Consider the following 22,335-nt stretch of genomic DNA (forward strand, 5'->3'; position numbering starts at 1 on the left):
GACAAAGTAATTTGACAAATTACTTTCTGAAGTAGTTTTTCGTAATCAATGAAGAAAACACAAGTTATGAGTCACTTATTCCCTCATTCAATTAACCTAATAAATTAAAAATACAAACCAATACCAATATACCTATTTATTTATAGTAGGGAACGTAAAGTATTTATTTGATTATGGATTAAAAAGTAATATTAAGACATATCCAGGCTTGTAAGCGTTCCGCTATTTCGGCGTTCAACGACAGCAAATTATAAATTCCACTTTGATAGTGTCAGGTAGTCCTCATTTGAAAACTAGGTTTCAAGATTTTTTAACCCAATAATTCAATGAATATTTGAGTTGAAAGGTGTAGCAACTCACTAAAATCAGGTGATTCATTGACGAAACGGAGGTCCAAAGGTGAAGGATTTTATTCGCCCCCCTGTAGAGCAAGAAAAAAGGGACCGTGGACTTGCCAAAAAACTCTCCAGAAACGACCGCTACCTCGCCTCAGAATGAAGTTCTTGCAGTAGACGAGACTAAGTTCCCAGCCTCCACGATTATGCTGGTAATCGTGGCATCAAATATGGGCTAAGGAGTCCCAGGACGTCCTCAAGTATATGGGCTTACCCTGGGTGAAATCCAACTACTCAGAGGGAAACTATGTGTTACAGAAAGACTCTTCTCTAGGGCACAAGGCCTGAACCTTTTTTTTTTTTTTCCGATTCATGGAAACGCAATATGTGGTCTCCCTCTCCCTCGACATTAATCCTCTTGAATATCCCTATATCGAAAGTAGAGCATGCGCCGTCCCCCATCCCAGCGTCGACACGCTAAATGCATCTGCTGATATAAGAGTTGATGGCCATTTCGAGAAAAAGCTTTGAAATTATTTTTATTTAGAATAATATATAGCCCACTCGTTCAACACTATGTTGTTCTTGATGAATTCGATCTTTCGAATCCTACGCTGAAAGGTTGCATTTTGCTCTTGCAAACTGTATATAAAAGAAAACCAAAAACAAGAAATACTATGTAAATATCGGAAGGTGTCTAATTACCTTAGCACCTGACTCTTGTTATTTCATCAAGGGACCCCAGGGATATTTAGTGGCCTATGTGCTTACATTCACGGCCAAATAACGAGCCTCGGTCCCATTATTCAGAATGATTGGACTGGTCCATTTCATATATTCGAAATAAGGTAGAGTATTAGCAACTTTTATGTTCGATAAGAGCCTTCAAAAAGTGCACCCTCAGCCCCCCCCCCTCCTGTGCCACTCTCCCAAAATAGATCTCCCAAGCGTTCGTTTTTGCTTTATAAGCCCTTTAAAACATATATAAAAATGTTTATTTCTTGAATTTTTTCTAAGTACTATTCTAACGGAAGGTTAAAATCTAATTTATAGAGTTCAACGTAAAAAGAAAAATACGTTTCATTTAGTATTAAAAAAGGGTGGAATTAATTGCTCCTTTAATTCTGGGGCCCACTTATATAACCCCCAATGAAAATGAATTATAAATAAGACCATTCCACACCGATTATTTTGTAAGACAGATCCAGACAGAATTAGTTCAGTCCACTAAAGAGATAACGGTTTCGGACTTGTCTGATTTTCAAACCGAAACACAACACTAGCAGCAACTTATACAAATTACAGTGAGAGCCAGCACGTTGGTATTTTCAACAATAAAAGTCGTAGTAGGCTTGATTGCACACAGGAACAACAAACAAAGTAATGCTTGCAAATTATATACAACATGACTCTATTTAAAGGTAAAAAACTTCATACATCCATTTATGTAATAAGTATTCATACATATTTAAAGTAATATTAGTAAATATTTTGTTGTGAGGCTTCAGTCATGGAGAGGGCTTTCATAAAGGTAGAAACCAGACAAGCAGACAACAAAACACGACGACTGCTGTGGACTTGAAGTTGGATGTATGCATATTGTATGTAACGACTACAAAATAAACATCGTTATAATTTTAGAAGGTACATGTTGATACCAAAAAAAAGCCTCTTTATCATACCTGTTCTACTTATTGTAGCATGTTGTACCTAGTAAACAATGACCAGGACGGGCATTTCTGAGAGTGGATGGAGAAACTGGGAATGGCTACAGGGGCGTCTGCAAGACTATATTGGAGGCTTGTTTTTTTGGAAAAAAAAATGAAAAGTAAACTTTTTCGAAAATAATTTCAAAAATTCACAGCCACATAATAAATTAAGTTTTTTGAAAAAAAAATTCTAAAATTACATTTCAAATATTCTTTTTTTTTTAAAAAAAAAAAAAAATCAAAAATCTACAGCAATTACCAAAAAAAATAGAAATTAGATTTTAACTTTTAAATTTTTTGCCAAAAAAATTTCAAAAATTCACTGCTATTCACAAAAAAAATTAAATTAAAATTTTAAACTTTCTTGTAAAAAGCAAATTCCTATTGCCCCTCCAAGTAAGTTAAATCATTTGAATAAACGATTTTTTCCTCTAACAGTTGATATAAATTTATCAATATTCAAAACTGAGGATCTTTGAGGATAAATTGAAGATATTGTACAGCTTGATACACAGAGATCAGTTGCAACAAGTCCTGCAATTTTCCTCAATATTATTATACTTTAAATTAATGAGTTATGAATGGAGGTGGATCAAACATCTCCTAGAAAGTGGGAGCTATTTTACAAAGCTTTTAATATTTTCATATAATCCTTGAAGACAAAATATCAAAGTCTAAAGTTATTACGAGTGCAGGAACTCATAAAAGACGGAAAGTAAAAGTGAGGGTTCGCTCGGAAGTGATATGTGTAAGTCTTTGTTGGACTGGGAGCTTGGAGATGATCTAATGAAACGTCATGAGGGTTAAGCTGCTCTCCTCCAAAACATTCCTCAAATTGTCAGGGTTACCAAATTATTTTTTGTTAATTTTATTTGTACATACATTCAAAATATGTCTTGTGAATTACTGGCTTTAATACATTGAAAAATACATGTATTTAAAATGACTTTATAAAACAAAACTATTAAATATATATTTATTTAAAATATTGGCCAAATATAAAAAAAAGGACTTAACTATTTTTTGAAGGCCAATCTGGCAACCATGTTCAGAGGCGTCCCCAAGATATATTTTTTTTGGTGGGAGGGCTTTTTTTTTTTTTTTGAATATTTAAAAAAAAACAATTCTTTTTATTTTCTTATTAATTTTTTTTTCCATACCGATAATTTTTCAAAAATTATTTTATTTGTTGAGGGTTACAACCCTCCCCCCTACACGGACACCCCTGCTGCTAGGCTCACAGAAAATACGGTATGTCATCAAATATTATTCAATGTTTGTATGTACTATGCGAATTCTACAGGGTTTGATGATATTTTGACAATTTTTGCAACAAAATACTACATGTAGTGAGTATGAGTAGTGGGCCAAACTTAAATATTAAGTGGGCTGCAATGCAACATTCCTACTTACGTTCTTCATTCCTATAAAAATATTATTTAGTTCTAACTCAAACTCGATTTTTTTACTTTTATAACTGTCCTGAGCTAAGGAATCTCTAAATAAATTACAATAATGCAGACATATGTAGATTTTTTGTTTAAAATTTGGCGGGTCCAAGTCAGAGTAAGTTCGGATAATCCATCCAAAAACCAAAATTGTTTCAACTGTCACCAGTAATATTACATTTATATCGACTATGTAGAAAATTATTGTGTATAACTATAATCATAGCAATGATAGATAACGTAGTATACGTGTCGGTAAGGACTGATTTATTCAGGTCTGTATCTTGTACATAATATTTATGTATAATGTACATTTATTGTACAATTATTAATATTCATGTCTTTTTGTATGAATCGTTACAAAAAAGGTTTATCTATCTAGGAGTATATTCAGATGTATACATTTTTAGGGTGATCCAATATTTTAATACAATTGACTTTATCATCGTTAAATTAAGAGTAATTGTGTACAGAGATTTAGTTCTACGTACAAGGCATAAATATTGTACCAGCAGTTCAAGAATGGTGCAAAGACAACTTTGAGCACTTTTGCAATAAAGCCTTTCGGACTTCACCGGATCTTAACTTTGCAATCTACTAGGTGTGGCAGTTGTTTAACAACGAACTGAATGTGCCGGTTACATCTGGACGGATAGAACGGTGTTTTTATTTTATTTTGGTGGGTAGTCAGAAGTGTTAGGCGTTCATTATAAAAAAAATCGTATTGATTAACTTAATATTTATTCCACAATCGTGAAAAAGTCAGAGTGTCATTTTTGCAATCTGCACCAGACGAGACAATGTTGAAATTGAAAATTTTTTAAACTTGGACAAGTCCTTTATCTGGAGACACAGAAAGGTACTGAGAGCCCATTCGTCTGGCAACAAGACTTTGCTTCCTGCCATACTGCAAAGAAAACGTTGACCTTGTTGTCATAATTTTTTTTTACTTTGTTGGACTCAGTGTTTGGTCTCCAAGCTCGGCGAACCTCAACCCCATGGACTTATTTTTCTAGAGCAGGGTTAAATGTCACGTCAATAGATCCTCCTGCAATATAAAATAGGAGCTGATATCCAGGATCCAGGAGGAATTCTATTATTTTACAAAGGAGACTGTCATTAAGACCAGCTTCCATTTCCATGGTCGAGTAGAAGGTGGTTATGTTGAATAATAATAATAAAAATTGATTCAGCTTTCAATTGGAAAACGGATGACTAGTTTAGGAAAAAATCCATTTAAAATAAAATCGTGTTGTTTGTTAAATAGAGGTTGCACCTTGTGGATTATGGTTCAAGGGAAGGCCAATGCAGTTTTCAGGCTCTGATAGGATTCCCTGATGGTTCCTGCAGAGGCCACAGGACAAAATATTCCGTAATACGTTGTGAGTAATAGCTGTATGTCAGTGAGTAGGTGTTTTGTACCTAGGCAAATTGAATGTTATATTTGTCAATGTTAATAGGATAGTATTTAACCCGTAACAATAGACAGGGATATTCTAATACAGTCTATAATTTGTGAGTAATGTAATAAATAATTGATGGAACTCAAATTCAAGAACACCTTGTATACAAATGAATATGTACATACTTTAATTTAAGGGGGATCTTAAACAATGAATATCAAACTATTTTAGAAAAACATATGAATAGCCGTTCTTTACACAAATCTACAATAATGTAAGGTAGACTGTGGCAGTCCTTATCTCCATTTCACTTTCAAACTCAATTAGGGATACATAATAGGTTTTATTTCTTCGGTGTATTCATCTATGGGGAATTCCCGCATTTATATTATTGCATAATATAAGATTAAAGTAACTATATGTATATCTAAAATACACCAAAAAATAGCTTGTTCCTCACTTACTATATAATTATTTTTGACACGGGCCGTATCGGATATGGAATTCAAAGAAGTGGAAGCACAGGGCTTTAAAAACAACCCATGCACTATAGAGAGTTTTCACGTAATATCCGCCATTTTGAGGGACTAAATAACATAGTTTTATATGAATAAAAACTATTTTTTTAAATAATTATTGAGGAATAACTATTCTAACTAAAGAATGTCAAAATGGAACCAACAAATTAAAGGACTCAATGTCTACAAAAATGTTATCCTACTATTGCCTAGTTTTATTATTTAATAGGCGATGTAAAATGTGCAATGTTTTCGCTTTATATTGACAATAAAGTTAACAGAGTTTAGATTAACCAATTTAAATGGTTCTAAACGGTTTTTGGGTAATATTCAGTTCCTGGACAATTGATTAAGTGCTCACATACGGGTCTAACTCGACGATTTCCATTATTTTATCCACATTTTCCATGTCCATATTACCAGAACGTAGTCGTTGGAACATCTGCTTTGCTGTTGCATTCCATACTGTGTTGGTTACATAAACAGCACAAAAAAAAATTGGGCGCCTGGTCCACTTTTTCACCTTGGTCGTACTGATGCTGAAAAACTTTACTTTTTTTCATTTTTATTTTGGAACGCTGTAACACACAACTGGCTTCACCAAACACAAAACTGTAAATGAACTTTTTTTATGTTTACCCTTAACCCTTAAGCTTTGTTGATGCATTATATTAATTGTGAGATTCTCCTTAATAAAGTAATATAGCGAAAAACGCTCAGAACTTTTTACTTAACCTAATATATCTACCCCTAAAGTGTATAAAAAATAGAAAAAAAAACATCGTTGTACAATGTAAAATTTACAATTATAATTTAAAGAAAAAGGTATTTTTCTGTAATTGTCCTACTTTTCTCATCCCTAATCGATCGGAAAAATATAACAAATTGTGCAAATCTAGCCATTCTTAGGGATATTACTTTGATTTTATTCAAATATCACTGTTTATCATTGGCATCAGTACTATTCAATACAGTCGTTTTTTTTCATTTTGAAGTGATATGATGGAGTTTGATAAAGATTTATTCGAAATTTGAACATTTTAAGTAGTAAAAATATCAACTTTCAAGCCCCAAGATGGCGTTGAGTTCCATTAAGATACAATTTATGACGTCAGTAAAAGCACTACATAAAGGGATTCGATAACATTGGCTACCTTGCTTGATTCATTTATTGGTGCATTGCAGTCAAAATACTGTTGAGGTATGTAAACAGATCACCACAATCTGATATTACCTATATTCATGTAGGTATACGAGTAGATTCATGTAAATAAAAATCAAATACATGTTTTCACAATATAAAGATCGTATCGTGCTTGTGACTTATAAAACAAGTGCATTGATTGCAAAAGGTGCCCACCTTGACATAAACACTCTCTGGACATGATATTGGAACGAATCTAATATAAATAGCATGTATATTTGTAGGTTCAGTAAGTCAGTCCGTCTGCTTTCGACGTACTCAATCCATAAAAGACTAAATGAATTCTGTTGATTTTTAGGACACTCTGCTGAACAAAGATAACTTTTTTCTACCCTTGGGCTGTTGTTGAATACATTTTTTTCTGCTTTGATACTTAAATTTGTTTTAAATAAAATAATTGTCTTATAACATTAGACACTTGCCTGAAATTTGAGGTGCCAATAAGTTATAAGGCTTTAATAAGTATCCCCCCCACTTTGGGGGGGGATTTCACGTCAAAGACGAGCAAAATAGAGTTTTACATCGTGATATAAAAATTGTTCAGTAAATTGTCTCACACAGATTAGACGATGATTTTTTCTGCCCCAAGTGCCAAGAAATCTATAGAACTAACTTTTTGCACAACACTAATTTTTATAAGAAGTCCCAAGAATATTATGTGAAGTTACATAACCAAATTGAATTTACAGATGGTAAAAAGATGCACTGATCTGCAGGACATCAAAAAATATATAGGCTATGTTCTACACATTAGAAAAATTGAAATTTAATTTGATATAAAATGTTTTTAAAAATCCTTTGCTGGAAGAAGAATTCTCCCCAATCTTTGGTGTAAATTGTTTTTGAAATACAAAATAAAACGGACATATATGTGTTTAAACACAAGTGTGATATTTTCCTAGTACTAATGTTATATCAAATGTTAGAAGGTCCTCCTCTTTATATCGGTAATTCATTTTCTCTCCACAACAGACAGCTGATATTAACAAAGGTCTTAATACAGGTGTACCATATGTATTATTGTACTTCTATCCTTATCCTTGCCCTCTAATACAAATCCCATATCTAGTCATATCTTAATGACCACTCTTTAAAATTTACAGCCCCTAACCACATTAAGGTTTATATATTTAAATACATATATCAATTCCTCAATTAACACTGACTTAATATTTCAACCAATCACATAATAAACCTTATATTTATCTAAGTGCTGTTTTTCTACGATAAGAGCCTGAGCTCAAAACAGGTTTACGTAAATGGTACTTCTTATCTAGGTACAATTGCATATAAGTATGTACGTGCGTACATGTGTTTGAACTTTAATTGTACATCAGGAAACAAAAATAAATTCAATACTCTGTATCTTAGTTTTTACTTATGAGCATAATATTACTAACCAGCGTAATAAAATTATGTAGATAAGCTTACTTTTAATTTGTACATTAAAAATCATGTTTCGAGTTCCTTACAAAAAAATTTCGCTCATAGATTGATTCGTAGAATGAGCTGAAATCTGTCGTACGTTAATCAATATGCAGACAAGCTATGAATTACACATTTTTAGCATCATGTGTTGATTAAATTTAGTGTGAATCCCTAAAAGTCGATGTAGAGTGGGGACCCAAAACTTGCACACCCATGACTCAGCTACAAAAAATCTGATTTTATGTAATCAAGAAAAGACAACTCGAACCCAATTTGTGATATGTTTAAAAAATATATTTAGCTATACTTTTGTTCAGTATATCTTCCTTCGCAAGTAATACCAGTCTCAGCACGCCGGCGAACAGAATGGTAGCTCTGAACGATGAAACCTGTGTCTAATTTGTATGCAAGGTACAAAAGACATTTTGTTACAAGACATTACAAACTGCAAAGTACAGTGGTTTATGTATTATTAGCTGATTGGAAGATGCCAACTGCAGAGACCCTGCAGCCCCCTCGGCACTGACACCACTGGCGTGTAGGAGAAGTCACAAGCGATTTCTTTTTTGTTGTTGCTCCTATATTTTTACACTTAGAGACATGGGATGAAAGAAAACATGTTTGTTTTGCTTTCAACAGTCATTTGGTTGAGTAATGAAACATTTTAATAAAAAATAACCTGAATAAAATCGTAATTAAATGCTACTGTAAGTTTTGAGTCCCCACTCCTTATATTTGTCCAAAAAAATGTCCTTCTTTTTTATTTAATTGCTGCCTATCTTAAGTAATGCCAAAATAACAAACTTAGGAGCCATCTACCGAAGTTTTATTATGTTACTTTCCTCTTTACGATCGTTAAAGCATAGCTTTGGAAGTACTGCGAAATGTTATTCGTATTCACCATAAATATCCTTTGATTTGGGCTGTTTCCAAGCAAGGGTGTACAGGAAAATCATGAATGAAGACTGACAAACCACCCAAAAAAAGTTTGCCAAACCCCATTTAGGTTATAGAAAAGAGTGGCTACAGTCAAGGAGACAATGAACGAGAAAAAGGGAAAAACGACTTTTTAAAGCATTGCTAGAGAGTTTTGATTTGAACAGGATTGATTTGAAACATTGAACAATGAAAGATCCTGAGCTTTTGTGTATAAAACGACTCCAAGAGAGGGTTTGAAGGACATTGGTTGTAAGAGAAGGGTTGAAATGTTTTAGTCCATCCCTAATAAGCTCAATAAAAACCCAAAAAGGCCTCCCCACATCCTGGATTTGTCACCCTTTGATTATGCTTTCTTCGGGGGTTTGAAAGGATATTTTTTGAGGAGTCCAATTCGCCTCCAAGAACGGCTCAAGTCTGTACTTGATACTTGAGCCAACCTGGCTAAGAACTTAATTAAAAATTAAATTCCAAATATTAAATTTTTTGGAAATAAAATTAAAAATCCATAGCTATTCACAGAGAATTAAATTATTTTGAAAATATTTCAAAAATTAAATTTCAAATATTATTTTCTTTTAAATTTCAACAATCTATAACTTTTTAAATAAATTAAATTTTTGAAAAATTAATTAAATTGGAATTTTTTTTTTTGAACACTTCTTTTGAATATCCTAAATTAGGAAGGGTTATAGCCCCTTCTACTCTCCCCCTACGGACGCCCCTGGGTATATGGAAGTATGTTTGGGTAAATTTTTGCATTTCTATCTCTAACCAAATCCAAGTAGGACCGAAAGAACAAGAATTACCAGTGCGCTGCGACTGATGATAAAATATTATATGTTGATTTATTAAGATTTCTAAGAAAAATTTGCTTGGACAAATTGTCCTGTTCATAAAAAAAACATACCAAAAATATTTGTTTCTAAATGCATTAAATCACCTCTTTTTTTTTTTTGTTCAATTTTACGTCTTAAAATGTGGGCATAACTTCTTTTTCTTTTTTGAAGAAATATAACATATGTCATATTTCAAGAATGGATTCCTTAAAAGTAGTTGTTTGTTATTTAGTTATATTTTGTCGGGGATTTATTTGATTTTTTTCCCCTAGGGGAGGACAACATTCAAATTTTGTACGAATTTTCTTTTATAAATTTAGGTACTGGATTCTTTTTAATTTTTCTCCAGACTCTTCTTTATAGAAAAGAATAATTGATCTTTGATAATTGCCTTATTTTTAGAAAAAAATATATCAAACTGCTTGCCCGAAAATAAAATATGACCTTTACGCGTGAGAAATTTATCTATTATAGACAATCTGAAAATATATTTGTTTGTTTTTTTGTTTGTTTTTTGAAAGGTGTAATCATTTTTCTTCTTATATTCTTGAAAAATGAAAAGATATCAGTATTAAGAGTAATCACGAGTGTGTGTGCTCAATAAGTAAGTTTTGGACTCTGAGTAAAATTAAGGATCAAAATCTGAGTAATTCCTGCCCATGTATCCTCAGGGACGTCCTCAAAAGATGGCTGGAGGAGCTGTATCCCTCCCTCCTGAAATTAAGGAATTTTTGCTTGCTAAAAGAAAATTTAATTTTTTTTTCAAAAATTTTATTATTTGAAATTAATTAAATTTTTCATTTTTTTTTCAAAAAATTTAATTTTCTGTGTATAGCTATGATTTTTTGAGGTTTTTCTTCCAAAAATAAAATATTTGAATTTTTTTGTCAAAAAAGGTTATATTTGAAATTTAATTTTTTTGTAAATATACATGAGTTTTTTTCATAATTGATATATTATTGAATTCGGAGATTTATAAGTGTGTTTTTTTTTTTAATAGAGATGCAAAATTTTGAAAAAAACAGTCTGTGAGTTAAATAATTTGAATCTTTCTTCTTTTAAATTCTGCCAATTTATTCCTCCGCCAAAAAAGTTTATGTTTTTGCTTCTATTTTTTTTTTTTTTTTTTTTGGTTAGTTGGTTTACTTGTTGGTCAGTAGGATTACGGCAAAAGTAACCAAACGATTTTGATCTAACTTGGTACGAAGATTATATATGGTCACAGTATGAGGCCATTAAATATGGAGAAGTCAGGGTAATAAAAATGTTAATTGGAAATGCATCATCGACCATAACTTTGGAACGTATCGAAGTACAGAGCTCAAATTCTTGACTTTATGCAGGTTTAAAAATGTGTTTCATGTAGCAAAAAATCTAAAAATTTCGCTCTACCGTGTGGCCATTCAAGTTTATTCATAAAATACGATAAACCTGAAAGCGAAGGCTCAAGTGGACCCGCTACAAATGGGTTAGAGGAACTGCAAATATATAACATTTGTTATATTTTTATGAAATTAAACTCATTTATTAGATTCAAAAAGTCAAAAGTATACCTATACCTAAAAAAGAGGCCTGTGATACGCTCGATATGGGAACTAAATAATTTTACAAAAACTCTGATTTATCAGTTTCACAGGCCTGATTTTGTATATAGGTATATGTTTAACTATCTAAATCTAATAAATACTTACTTTCCATAAAATAATGGCAAATGACCTTTTGAACTTATGTTATTTCAATATACAAATATGTATTCTCTGCCTGCCTAACTAAGCCGAGTAAAAATCCTTCACACCTCTATATGTATATTTTTTTCTATGTGGCTATAAGTTACGACAAATCTCGTATCTTTGAGTCTCTATCTTTTCGTATTATTAACATCTGAACACATATTAATTCAATACTTAATTATGGTTGAGTGATTGTAATTAATTCATATTTCCATACATTAAATCATACACAATTAGTTACAAAACAAAACAAATCTGAGCTCTCTAGCTTAAGTTAAGGGGCGAAAAAATTTCTATTCACGCACTCCAAGCAGTTGTGTATCACCAGGACAACCATCTACGCCGTAAGCAAGTCCTAAACGTTGGAGAGGGACAAGGGCTCTCTCAAAAAGCCCAAACTGGGTCAGGAGTAGTGAAAGAGAACAGGCCATGCCAATCTCCTCCATTCATTGAAGGCACATATAAGAGATCTATGTGTTTAACACTCGATTGTCCAGAGAGCTATCAAAAAGTTGGTGGAAAGAGCGTTCTGAGAGAGGAGAGGCCACCTTTGACACCAGCAATGAAAGAACCCCATCTCCTGCGTTGCAAGACTCATTTGAAGTCTTTTTTAACACTTTTGGCCCCACCTACAGCCCTAATTCCAACGCTCAGGGCTATACCTTTTGGGTGCATTTCAAAAAGTGGACCTGCAGTTTCCAAAGGATGTCAAAGCCACCGTCAGCCAGCACTTGGCCATCATGACAGAGGACTACATCTGCAACGGGTACCAGGCATTCTGCAACTGCCTGGAAGCCATCATTGCAGTTAAGATGGCTACATTATTGATTAAGAGAGCAAAGAAACGCATCTATTTAGAGTATTAATTTTGTTGAAATTCTATTGTTAATTAATAAATTATGTTTGGTTGAAGATTAAAGTTCAACGTGTTCAGATTTTAATGGACAGCTTGGTACATATACTTACCTGGTCTGAACATGCCAGTTTTCGAAGTAAATCAATTAAACTTCCAACGCGTTATACATATAACGGGCAACAAAACAAACAAATACTTGATACTACATTAATAATAATTATTATTATTATAGAATGTTTGAGTGTGGAGTGTAGTGTAAAAATAATAAAATATACGAAGGGGGAGAAGAAGCAATTAGGAGTCAGTGAACTCACTTTGTATGAAATAAGGAGAGGGAGAAATGTGGTCAAAACAAACAAACAAAACCCTCCGAAATGGGCCTATTTCCATTACTTTATAAATAAAAATAGATTTTCACTCAAAAAATGTAAGAATTTCTCTTTATTTTTTCCACTTGAAGAAATTAAAAGGTTTTTCTTTTTTCCTTTCTTTTCCCTTCCTTCTTTCTTGGCATGAATTGAATGAACAGACGCAATTTCATTCATATCATCAACATACAAGGTCGATGGCCTTTTTTAAAGCCACACTGAAGCCACATTGTATCTATTTAGATTTATACAATGACTGAAGTAGAGAGCTGCTGAAAGGGATATTCTTTTTATATTTTAAATCATCGACATGGAAAATTTCCCTCTACCCAGGGGAGCAGGTTGGGCTTGAAAACGTGTATGTACATGGATGCCTTCACCCTCTAAGATTCCAGTAGGGGTGTCTGCATTAATGGGTTGTTGTTGTTGTTTTTTGCAGGGCCCTCCATCCTCTCTATGATCTCTTTGTGGTATAGCTTCTTCTTCTTAATATTGTACAAGGTCTTACGAGCCATTCATGTCGACCTGGCCACCTCTGGTGGAATGTGCCTCACACGAAAAAGATTTAATGCTCTAATGCCTGGAATCTCACTGTGATGACATTTCTCGTCCGATTTAACGAAATTCAAAAAGTAGTAAGTGCTTGAAATACAATTACAGAATGTTCTCATTTCCTCACACAGAATCTCTCATCAATATAATATCAGTGTTTAAGTTTCTAGTTTCCACCCTGTAGTGAACAATGATGATAAAAGTGCCTGTTTGTCGCCATCATGATTATCAAAGGTTTAGTAGTGGACGTCCCACACTTGAAAGAGGAGACGAGGCGGCGGAACAAGAAGCAGGAACGAAGGGCAGGATGTTCCTTCTTAGACAAAAAGCAAGCTAGCATAAATGAAATCATTATTATTACTATGTATTCGTTTGTACGAAGGCAGAAAAGTCACATAGGTACACAATAAATAAATATACATTTACAGTAAAACCTTGAGATACGAGTTTCCCTACGTTTGATGTACAAGTTTATTTTAAATATGAGGTGAATTCGTAGTTAACATTGACACTCAAGCTGCCTTTTTGATTCACTAAAACTCACAAAACTGCACAACATATTTGTTGTCAACTGTCGACTTTTCTGCTTATTTACCTCAAATCTTTGTTCTGGGCATTGCTTGACCAAATTCGAATCCACTCTTGTGTAGGTGCTGGGAACAATACCCGACCATAAAATACTAGAAACCTCTAAGCGAAGGCTCAAGCGCCCCCACTAAAAATAGGTTGAAAAACTAAGAAAATTTCAACTATTTCATAACATAATTTTAAAAGGTCATTTGTCGACCATTTGTCATATTTCTACCGGAAAAAATATTTAAATATTTAAACATATGCCTATATAAAAAAAAATCAGGGCTGGGAAATTTAGCAATCTCAGTTCCTAAGAAATTTTTCAATTTCAAGCCCATCAGAGGCCTCTTTTTTAGGCAGAGGTATAACTTCGACCATTTTAATTTAATAAATGGGGGTTGTTGCTTTTTAATAAAAATATTAAAAATGGTCTATTGATCTTATGTTATGTCATTGTAGTAGTTTTTCAGTTCTTCTACTCATTTGTAATGGGCCGGGTGGAACCTTTGCTTACAGGTTTCCAGTATTATATGACCCACCCATTATTGAATTAGAACTCCTTATATCAGTTTTTTCGTCCACCAGCTGAAACTCAAATTTATTATTATTGATTAAGGCCATAAAACATGATAATTACCTTTAAGATTTTCAATTGTAGTAGATTCGGCATTTATAGCCTTTTTAAAATCATGATTTGAGTATAACTTTGACTCAGAGCCATTCTATCATTCAAATGGTGGAATGTTTTTTATCAATTGTTATTATCAATAATTTTCATATATATAGTTATTTTATTTCAAAATTTGGCTTTGAATCGAAATTATAGTCAATATAATATGGCTTAAATAACAATGAGTAATGTGGGGTTTAGGCAGGGCTGCAGAGTCGGTACATAAAATGCCCCACTCCGACTACAACACACAATTTTTTAATAATATATTCCATAGTATATATACGTACCACTGAGTTAATTGAGTCTAGGGACAATAAATATATAATTACTTAATACTTATAGGTGGTTATTATTAATAACCAGTAAATAATTGTGTCAGATATAAAGAAAATATTTGGAATATAAGATATTTAACAAGATGAATAACAAAAGAGATGGTTTAAAATATATCTATTGCTAATAAATTCATAAGTTTCTGAACATAATTTATGTAGTTGTAACCGAGGAACAATAATACAAACAACCTCTCACTGTGACGTTACTCTTTACTCTTATGACAATGACTATTCACATGACAAAGCAATGAACTAGCATGGCTATAGGCTATGCTCTAACCGACATACCAATTTAGACTCTAGAGATGTTTGGGAATTGAAATTTTGTAGACTATAAAGCTCATTTGAAATTTGTGAAGTAAACTTATAAATGAATAGTAATTAATTCCTATGATGTATAATAATTTAAAAAACACTTTCGAACAAACAATGCAAGATTTATATTAGAAGTAAGTTTTATTTACAAAAATTATAATAATTTTTGTGGTCAGAGTTGGAGTCGGTAGGAATTTTCTGAATTCACCAAAAAAAGGGACCGACTCCACAGCCTTATTTAGGCGGCGGCCGTTCCAAGGTCTGAATTTGTTGCATAGTGTAATTCGTAGTTACAATTTACATTAACATTGTGTTGTTGTCTCACTAACACAAAAATGTACACAGTGTTGTTTTGTTGTCAACTGTTAGCGGGTCCACAGAGAGAGGGCTGTACCCCCCCCCCCTAATTAAGGATTTTTTCATTTTTATTAGAAATTTAATATTTTAAACTTTTTGACAAAAAAATTATTATATAAACTTTAATTTAATTTTTCCCTGCAAATAGCGCTATAGATTTTTTTAAAATTTCTCTGAAAGATTTAATATTTGAAATTTTTTTTCAAAAAATTCATATTTGAAATTTAATTTTAGAAATTTGTTTCCCGAAAAAAATAATTTTTTTAATAATAACTAAATATTTTTGAAATATTGTTTTTTTTCCAAAAAATTTTATATTTAAAATTAAATTTCAGAAATATACATTTTTTGTAAACAGCACAGGATTTTCGAAATTTTTTTCAAAAAATTTAATATGTCAATTTGATTTTTTTGGGTAAAAATGAAATTTTTCAAATTTGTTTTGAAAAATTGTAATTTTTGAATTATTTTTTTTTGAAAAATTGTAATTTTTGATTTTTTTTTTTTTTAAGTTCCAAAAACCAAATCCCCCTCCCCGCAAATCCTGCAGCCGTCTCTGACTGTTAATTTTTTTGCTTTATTACCTACTTCTTCGACTTACGAGCTCGGTTCAGGAACAAATTAAACTCGTATTATAGAGTATTACTGTATATATAATGAAGAGGGGAGGAAGTTGGAGGGAGGAAGCGATGCATGTAGAGGAGGAAAGAGGAGTGTGGGCTGATAGGCATGGAAAACAAGCCTAGTAAATGGGACGACGACTTTATAATGAGGTAGGTACAAGGTAGTATATTATTATTTTTATTATTTATTAATAAGGTTGGAGCCGGAATTACATAAGTCAAATTTGTAGTTGAATCCAACAATAGCAATTCAAGTGAACTAATGAGATTTGGACATGTTGTTATGTATGTAGTATGTTGATAAACTACGTAGGGTTTCTCCATTTATTAATTTTTGATAAAGGTACTACTATACAAACAGTGAGCAGAGGTTTTGTTCAAATATATATGTATAAGTAATTAGGAAAGCAAAACATAACATGAAGCAGTCAAGAAATAAACTCCCACGTAAATTAAAGCACGAGAGCAGCAACACAAAATCTTAAAAGTTACATATATATGTATAGAAAAAGAACGATAACTGATTGCTACTGTAATATGAGTAAAAAGAATTGCAGTTGATGCTGATGACTAAAGTAGTATTTAGGTCAATTAGGCATGAAATGGGAGGTTAGAAAACACTCCTCTATATATTTACATACTCGTATATAATATGTATGTTATAGAGGGAATATGGAAGAGCAAGGGAAAAGCATGAATTTCATGCATGAAGAGGATATATTCTTCTTAGTATGTATCATATATACAGGGCGCAGTTTTACAATGGAGAATTTTCGAGAGCTGGACACAAACCTTTTTATCTCTTAAATTAGTAGTAGGTGTATTTACAGATCCATTGATATACAAACGTAGGGCCCTCTATGAGCCTAATCATTCAATCTTACCACCCTTAACCTCAACCACGGCCTCCAACCTAGTGCGCAACCTGCTGCATGCTTTGATCAGGGGATCTTTATTCATATTCTTCACAGCCTCTTAATGGAGGCTCTCAGAGAACCTAAATTGTTGTGAGCACGCAATTATGACTCCCTTTCCAAGACGCTTCACACGAAATAATCAAAGGATTGCAGCCCAGGGAGCTAAGCAGCCTCTCTTCCCAATAGCAGAACATCTCAAAATTGTCCGTAATCCAATTTTGTACAATTTTTAAAGCTGTACGCCTAAGGGTTTTTAAGAAAAACCGGTTTAAAAACATTCTTAATTGTAAAACCGCACCCTGTATATATGGAACACCTATATTTGTTTAATGGTTCCCTATATACATATACAAGGGCGTCTGCAGGATTATTACATTTAAAAAAAATCAAAAAAAAAATCCATAGATATGTACAAAAATTAAACTTTACGGAAAAAATTTCAAAAAACTATAGCTATTTTTGGAATTTTTTTTTAAATTAAATTAATTTTCGAGAAAGAATGAAAAATTCCTTAATTTTGGAGGAGGATACAGCCCCTTCAGCCCTCCCCCTGGGTACACCCCCGATATTTACAGAGGCATGTATTTATGCAGTATTGCAAAAAAAAAAACACTCTTTGTTAATGCTCTTCATTTTTTTTCTCTATTCTACATATATTGGAAGAGCATGGCTAAACACGACCCACTAGAAGCCTGAACAAAAGAAAAGATTTAAACACCGAGAGAAGGAGAAAGAAGTAGAGAGAGAAAAAAAGGGGAATTCCCAACTTATGACGTAAGACGTGTATGTACATATTATTGACATTCCTTCAAGGACATTTCTACAGTAAATTACATGGGTGTATCCCAATTTAATACATCTATAGATATTAGATAATATGTTGTACCAATAACCCGTAGGTGTAGCCGACAAGAGGTGGGGGAATAATTGCCTACGCCACCCTTTAGTCATTTGCTGATATACCTAGCAATATTCGGGTAATTAATTTGCTAATTTAAGTTCTTAACATATATTACAGTTGATCCTCTAAAAATGTTCATCTTCTACAATTATGCCTAAAGCAACCCTTTTCATATATTTATAGGTGCTTATTTCTAAGGTGGGTGCAAAAGGAAGATATAATTATGAAAATGGGCACGTAAAAAAAACAAAATCGACATGGTAACACTGACAATTTGAAGAATGTTTTTGTAGCAGCTTAGCCGTCATGATGTTTCATTAGATCAGCTGTTACAAGGGATGAGGGGAGAAGGTAATAAACAAATGCAAAGACACAGTTACTTCGATGTCGATCCTCAATTCTACTCCAAGTCCAACAAGGACTTACAATTATTACTCTGCAATAAATCCTCCGGTTTTGAATGTAATAGGAAAAAAGTTCACTACTCAAGAGTTATATAATAATAACAACAGTTGAGGGAAAGAAAAATTATTCTACAGAGCCCCAATTTCAAAAAAGTGGGCCAGCTCTCGGAGTATTAATACCATAAAAATTGGATATCAGCTGGAATTACTGGATTATTTACACAGTGTCTTGAAAAAGTTGAAATGAGGACTCCTTTAAAAGAATAAAACATAGCTTTTTATTTAAAAAAAAACAACTAAACTAAACATCGATAAAGTCTACGAAAAAATTCAAAAAAGGCTGAACCTTTTTCCTAACAAAGGAACATTCAAAAATTGAAATGTAATATAATTTTCTAAAGAAAACACCCTTTTTTTTAAGGGAGGGGGGGGAATGAAAAAGCCCATAGCTTATTTAAAAAAATGTTAGAATGTTTTTTATCAATTTTATCATTTGACCTATTTATTAATTATATTGTTGAATGAATTGAAATAATACATGAAAAACGTAATTTAAAAAAAAGGCTTTAAATGCCAAAACTACTACTGTAATTGCTAATAGACCTGGCAATATTAGGGCAATAAATTTGTTATGTTTGGTTTTTTTGATGGTAAAGTTGCTCCTCTAAAAAATGTTAATCTCCTACATTTATGACTGGAGCAACCCTTTATATATGAGTATAATATATATTTCAAGGCTGGTGCTACCGGAAGGTGTAGGATACTCTCTTACATGGAGTATTAGAGTAATAAAAAGTGGATGTCGGAACTACTGGATTTTCTAGGCAGTAACATGAAATGATTCCCTTTGATTCTGGTCGGTCCTTATTTAGGAAGTAAGACCGTGGTCCAGTGCAGGCCGGCCTCATCCAGTTCTACTTGTTGGTCCTGATAGAAGGTAAAATTGATCCCTTGTGACCTAATATGAGCTATTTTTTTTTTTTTTTTTTTTTACTTTTAAATAATAAACCATCGACATTTTTATGAAAATATTACTTTCAATAAAAATACGTCATTAAATGGTTCAGATTATTAATTGTTATAATCTGTTTAATGTGATTTACTAAGCTGTTGGTTTTGTTGATTTGTTTCCGAATAAAGTAATACCATCAGGTCAAAAAAAAATAAAAAAAATACGTCATTAAACTAATAGTTGACACAGTCTAAGAAAAGGCACCAAAAATGGCGGGACCTTTTCCTAAGAACAGGGCTTTAAAGAATAAAATCAAACATTTTTTCCTAAAAATTAACCCTTTTTTTTTTTGGAGGAAATGAAAGGGACCATATCTTATTTCAAAAACAAAGTAACTTTATATTTGAGTCGGAAAATTTAGGATAAGAATTCCCACCCTTACCCTGTATATAGCAATAAATTAAATCTTTAATTAATGCTTTTCAGGTGCTTTAATTCCTGCTTGGACATTTCATTAGTAAAAACAAATGCTTGAACGTTAACAATTTACGACATAATCCTAATAATTAATTTTTGACACTGTTTACAGGGTTGATCTTAATTAGTGGTACACATTAAATAATTTTCAATCAGGAATGGGATTGGAGCAAAATCCCGAAGAAGAAAAGAAACACATCTTATCCTGAGACGGTTGGAAAGACCAAAGAAAATTCTGAACAAAAAAATCAAGTTGCTAGCACTAGTGGTACCTTGAGCTAGAGAATAGTCTGAAGACAGCTTTTTTTTTCACTCAAGACGGAATTTTTGCTTTTTCCCAGAAAATTTAATATATGGATTTTTTTTTTCAAAAATACAAATATTTCAATTCAATTTAGTTTTTAAATTTTTTTTAATCAATTTAATCTATATAAATAGCTATGAATTTTTTAATAAATTTAATTCATATACATAGCTATGAATTTGTTAAATTTTTTTTCAAAATATTTAATATTTCAAAATTAATTTTTGACATTTCGTTGCAAAACAATTAATTTCTCAATTTTTTTTCCAAAATATTTAATATATAAAAATTTATTTTCTCAATTTTGTTGCAAAAAAAAATAATTTTTCATTTGTTTTTCCAAAAAATTTAATTTCTTGTGAATAGAGTATTTTTTTACAAAAATACACAAAAAAACAAGCCCCCCTAAAAAAATAAAAATATATATATATTATTATTATCCTGCGAACGCCCTTGACTTTTTAAAAAGAGAACAAGATTAAATTCACTTCTGTTGAAAAGGTTTATTAATATAAAATAAAGTAATAAATCTATTAATTACCATGGCTTATCAAGTCTGTATTCTATAAAAGTTGTTCTGCTTTATTTAAACTGTCATCTAGCTAAACTAGGATCAAATTGGAGAAGCCGGACTTTACATGTACAAATCAAATATTTTTTATTCAAATAAATTTGGCTCTTACGATTCAACCTTTTTGATCAAATAAAGCATTAGCCAACAAGAGCTAAAACTAAACTTTAGTTAATTTATTATAAATTATTTTCTGTCGAAATAAAGGATTAAAAAAAATAAACCACTGATTAAATATTCTAAGGTGTGACCAGAAGTTACGCCCTGTGCAGTTTCGCCCTGGGAAGTTTTGCCCTCATACATATATTATATCATAAATGTATCTTCCACATATAGTTTAAGGTCTTCCTTTACTTCAACTTGAAGTCCTTGTTAATTAATTATGGTATTTGAGTAATTAATAAGAAATAATTGTTGTTTCGTATCGTTAATGAATTTGAACCGTTTGATATTTTCTTATTTAAAATATATTTAAATAGTGATTAAATGCACTCATTTTACACCACTAAATGCAAAATTGCATTACGAATGACTTCAATTGGGAGGAGACTAATTTTAAATCATAAATTATATGTGGAAGATACATTTATGCTGAAATATTTGTATAAGGGCGAAACTTTTGCAGGGTGAAACTTCCCAGGGCGAAACTGCCCGGGGCGTAATATCCTAGAAGCTTGTTTTTCTTTATATCACCTCTTGGAATAAAAAATAACGGCGAAAATATATACTCTACTACATTAATCACCATTATAAAGATTATAAAGCATCAGGCCCAGATAACATCAAAGGGAGATATGTACTTTATGCCCTGAGGACACTATTCCCTACCTATTGAGATTTAGAACCGATATGAAGACCAAAGGGAAGCTCCCTGCTTTTCTTATATACGGCAGACTATCTTTGATTCCTAAAAATGGTGATGGGACAAGAATAAACCATTGGAGTCTATTAACAATTATATAGAATAATGGCTGGGGTATTGGCTAAGCAAATCGAACCTTTATTAAATCGGAAGATAGGTCAGCAACAAAAAGTATTTCTAAACCATAGACACATTTCAGACATTTCCAGGAATATACAGGCTTCTAATGACTCAACAAGATTGAGGAACAAGTGTGGACCAAATAGTGCATTAGATTTCAGTAAAGTGTTTGATTTGATCAGCCATAAATTTATCCTACAGGTCGTAAAAAAAAGTACGCAAGACGTTTCTTCAATCCTATCCCTTCAGTTTTGTGGTACTTCATCTTTCTTGTTGATTGCCATCCAGAGTGATCCCATAAAGTTGGGAAAAAGCTGCAGACAAGGGTGTCTGGTTTCTCCCTTGTCTTTGTAACTACAATGTAGCATTTAAAACCATTACTTGAATCGTAAATACAGGGGCCTGGGGTTCGTTTTGGGGATATATGAAAATTGGTCGATTTATACAAGGGTGACATTAAGCTTATGATTGAAGGAAATTCGAGTAAACAATTGGGAAAGAGAGTGGAAATTATACTTTCTGCTTTCAAAAAGTTCACTAGGGTTTCAGGAATGAGTATGAATTTCAACAAGTCTTCTATACTCTCTATAGGTTATTGGTTTCCTTCTTCGGTTTTGAAGATAGT

At 32.2% G+C, this 22,335-nt stretch overlaps 1 long non-coding RNA gene across 1 annotated transcript; it reads left to right on the forward strand.

The window, feature by feature from the left end:
• The first annotated feature begins 1,841 nt into the window (after positions 1–1,841).
• LOC139906358 (uncharacterized) lies at positions 1,842–12,676 on the forward strand. Its single transcript, XR_011781839.1, has 3 exons — positions 1,842–1,979; positions 2,036–2,163; positions 10,958–12,676. It is a non-coding gene; the product is annotated as an uncharacterized lncRNA (long non-coding RNA).
• Positions 12,677–22,335: the final 9,659 nt, after the last annotated feature.

This window comes from Lepeophtheirus salmonis, chromosome 9, assembly GCF_016086655.4.
Source record: "Lepeophtheirus salmonis chromosome 9, UVic_Lsal_1.4, whole genome shotgun sequence".
Taxonomy (NCBI): domain Eukaryota; kingdom Metazoa; phylum Arthropoda; class Copepoda; order Siphonostomatoida; family Caligidae; genus Lepeophtheirus; species Lepeophtheirus salmonis.